This window comes from Pithys albifrons, chromosome 15 (assembly GCF_047495875.1).
Source record: "Pithys albifrons albifrons isolate INPA30051 chromosome 15, PitAlb_v1, whole genome shotgun sequence".
Classification (NCBI taxonomy): Eukaryota; Metazoa; Chordata; class Aves; order Passeriformes; family Thamnophilidae; genus Pithys; species Pithys albifrons.
In genome coordinates, this window is record NC_092472.1 from 19,898,912 (window position 1) to 19,902,859 (window position 3,948).

General features: G+C 66.4%; 1 long non-coding RNA gene across 1 annotated transcript; it reads left to right on the plus strand.

Annotated features, from left to right (window-relative positions):
- Window positions 1-1,574: 1,574 nt before the first annotated feature.
- On the plus strand, window positions 1,575-3,618 carry LOC139678921 (uncharacterized). The gene is made up of 2 exons (XR_011699120.1): window positions 1,575-1,684; window positions 3,383-3,618. It is a non-coding gene; the product is annotated as an uncharacterized lncRNA (long non-coding RNA).
- The last annotated feature ends 330 nt before the right edge of the window (window positions 3,619-3,948 follow it).

Here is a 3,948-nt window from a genome sequence, read left to right on the forward strand (position 1 = left end):
CCCGTGGCTAGCTCCCCCTCCCCACCAGGGTCGCGGCAACCCATTGGAGGGCGTGCCTGTCAGTCTTCAGGCGGCTCCCCCCCGCGGGTAGCCCCGCCTCTCCGCCGGCGACATGACATCCCATTGGCGGGAACGCCTGTCAGTCTTCGCCGACTCCCGCCCGCAGCTAGCCCCACCTCTCCGCTGGAGGAACGGTATTCTATTGGGGGCCCCGCCTGTCAGTCTCGTCGGGTCCAGCCCTCAGCTATCTCCGCCTCCCCGCCGGCAGAACGGCACCCCATTGGCGGGCGCGCCTGTCATTGTTACGCAGCTCCCGCCCGGGGCTAGCCCCGCCTCCCCGCCGGAAGAACGGCATCCTATTGGCGGGCTCCACAAACATCCTATTGGCGGGCTCCACAAAGCTCCTATTGGCTGGCTCCACAAACAAAGATCCTATTGGCGGACTCCACAATCCTACTTAGACCACTCCAGAAACATAAATGGCATTCATTATGCAAATACCCACAACTAACCTAAAAAAAGTAGGGCACATGTGAAAATAGCTCTTAACCCAAGGCTGCTATAGCTGCCCCATGCCTCGGACCCAAGATCAAGTGACTATTGTATAGATGAATAAATCAACAGATTTTCTCCAGTGTTTTCTTTTTTATTTACCTTTAATTTCTATGCTTTTTGAAAACAATATTCTTACATGGTATTTAGTCGAGAGTGCAACCTTTGACTATTTACTATAATATAAATGCTTCAAGAGTTTTTCACCTTTATTCTTCTTCACATTTTTAGCCACAGTAACCTAAGGCACGCGACCAGAAAACCAACCAAAAAACCTCAGAAAAGAACCCAGCAGCAAAATCCTCCAACCCAAATCTTGAACCCATAACAGAAGTGAATGATTTTTATTTTTAAGATGCTGCCTATAAGTACACAATTTCCATTTAAACAAAGATCAAGGCTTTAAAGTTCAAGAAACTTTACATATGTACATAAATTACACATCAGGAATGCCAGGCTCGGAGACCTGGGGACCCCCAGCGCATCCCGGGGACCGCCAGGATCTTCCAGCGTCCTACAGAAACCCCCACATCCCCAGGGACCCAGTGACACACAACAGGAGTCCAAGAGAAACCAAGGAAGGAAGCCTGAAGCTCCAAGGTCCGCCAATCGCTGCTCGTGGCCGCGCCGGGCCCACCAATCACGGACCGCCTTTCTCCGCTCCGTCCAATGATAGCCCGCCTTTTCAATCCGGTACGATCTCGGCAAGCTCTGCCCAGTGCATCGCGGCCCGGCCCCTCAGCCTGGCCCCGCCCTGCTACTCTCCTCAGGCGCAGCTCCTGCAGCCGCGGCTTCGCTGCCGCAGGCTCGGCAGATGCTGTTGGGGCCAGGGAAGGGCGAGTGGAAGCTCACCAGGTTATCTCCCGGTGGGAATTGTCCCGGGAGAACGCGGGAAGGGCGGGGAGCAGAGGAGATCGCCCCCGAAAAGGCGGCGGCGGCAGCCGCGGGGTTGGAAGAACCAGCGCGCTTGGGGAAAGAGAGTCAGGGCAGGGACGGGCGGGCCGGGATTGGCTGGGCTGGGGCACGCAGGCGTGGGCGTGGCCTCCGCGGGTATAAAAACCGTGCGAGGGCACGTATTTGCCGCAATTCGGCGCGGAGGCGGCAGACGGCGGTGGGTCCACGCTGAGCGTCGGTGAGGGAGCGCCGCGGTCTGGGGGAGGGGAGCCGGAGTGGGTCCGCCGCAAAACCTTGGGGGGGGGGGGGGAGGGCGGCGGCAGTGGAGCGGAGCGCATCTCCTGCGGTTGCCGGGCGCGGCCGCGGCGAGGGCGGCGGGCCGCGGGGCGGCTCGGCGCGGGCGGCGAGGACGGCGGGCCGCGGCGCGGCTCGGCGCGGGCGGCTCGGGCGGCGGGCCGCGGCGCGGCTCGGCGCGGCTCGGCTCGGGCGGCGGGCCGCGGCGCGGCTCGGCGCGGCTCGGCTCGGGCGGCGGGCCGCGGCGCGGCTCGGCGCGGCTCGGCTCGGGCGGCGGGCCGCGGCGCGGCTCGGCGCGGCTCGGCTCGGGCGGCGGGCCGCGGCGCGGCTCGGCGCGGCTCGGCTCGGGCGGCGGGCCGCGGCGCGGCTCGGCGCGGCTCGGCTCGGGCGGCGGGCCGCGGCGCGGCTCGGCGCGGCTCGGCTCGGGCGGCGGGCCGCGGCGCGGCTCGGCGCGGCTCGGCTCGGGCGGCGGGCCGCGGCGCGGCTCGGCGCGGCTCGGCTCGGGCGGCGGGCCGCGGCGCGGCTCGGCGCGGCTCGGCTCGGGCGGCGGGCCGCGGCGCGGCTCGGCGCGGCTCGGCTCGGGCGGCGGGCCGCGGCGCGGCTCGGCGCGGCTCGGCTCGGGCGGCGGGCCGCGGCGCGGCTCGGCGCGGCTCGGCTCGGGCGGCGGGCCGCGGCGCGGCTCGGCGCGGCTCGGCTCGGGCGGCGGGCCGCGGCGCGGCTCGGCGCGGCTCGGCTCGGGCGGCGGGCCGCGGCGCGGCTCGGCGCGGCTCGGCGAGGGCGGCGGGCCGCGGCGCGGCTCGGCGAGGGCGGCGAGGGCGGCGGGCCGGGGCCGCGGCGCGGCTCGGCGAGGGCGGCGGGCCGGGGCCGCGGCGCGGCGAGGGCGGCGGGCCGGGGCCGCGGCTCGGCGAGGGCGGCGGGCCGGGGCCGCGGCGCGGCTCGGCGAGGGCGGCGGGCCGGGGCCGCGGCGCGGCTCGGCGAGGGCGGCGGGCCGGGGCCGCGGCGCGGCTCGGCGAGGGCGGCGGGCCGGGGCCGCGGCGCGGCTCGGCGAGGGCGGCGGGCCGGGGCCGCGGCGCGGCTCGGCGAGGGCGGCGGGCCGGGGCCGCGGCGCGGCTCGGCGAGGGCGGCGGGCCGGGGCCGCGGCGCGGCGCGGGCCCCGAGGGTGGCGGGCCGGAGGCGGGGCCAGTCTCCCGCGGGTGCTGGGGTGCCCTCCAGGGAGCGTTGGGTCGGAGTTCACTGTGGCTGCTAATTCAGAGTGCGATGGGGTGGGCTCCTAGCTCCTACTAATGCAAGGTACGCCGGGCTGAGGCCGTGTGGCTGCCAATGCAGGGAGTGCTGAAGAGGAGCCTAGTGCAGGTGGTGTCCCAGGGAAGCAGCGCGGCTTGCTTTGTCGAAGCTGCCAATGCCCGGGGATGCTCCCCCAAAGGAGAAGGATAGATGGGATGCTGTCATTCTGGGGATTTCGTGTTTAGAGTAATATTACAAATGATGTCAATAAAGGCGTTTCATTTTATTATAATTTACCTTCAAATGTTATTTGATTTTTTTCTCCTTTAGTTATTTATCTGGTGTTGTGTGGAGCTGTGTGACAGCTCCTAGAGATAGTTAAGTGATGATAAACTCTGACTTGTGCTTTTGTCAACAGTCCCGGGCTGCAGAGGGAGTCGGAATCAGCTTTTATCCGGAGGCAGTGAGAACTTGAGGAAGTGGAGCTGAGGCAGCAGAGCTGATAGAGCTGTAAAGATGGTAGGAGAAACCAGAGCCGGAGCAAAAAGGAAGATCTTGCCATGGGAACCTGGAGCCGCTTTGCCTGACTGCGAGAAGAAGAAGAGCTGGAGCTGAGAGAGAAGACGTGGCAGTGAAATAAAGCTTGTGGGTGTAGAGCTGTAATCACTAAGGGGCTCCTCGTGGCGCTAGTGCCACAGATGAGGAGAGCAAAACTGGTATAGGGACTATGGAGATCAGTTTGGGACAGGAGGGCTGAGGTACAATTCACTGGGGCGCTGGGAGTGTGTCTGTGGATGTCGCAAAGCATCTGCATGTGGTCCAGGGTTGGTGTGGGGTAGGGATTTTAGGCACTGGGTGGTGGGTATTAGGGCTTGTGGGACTAGAGTAATAAGTGCAGGTCTGGGATTGGGAGGGGGGGGGGGGGGGATAGAAAAGGTGCTAGAGCCGGAGCAAAAAGGAAGATCTTGCCATGGGAACCTGGAG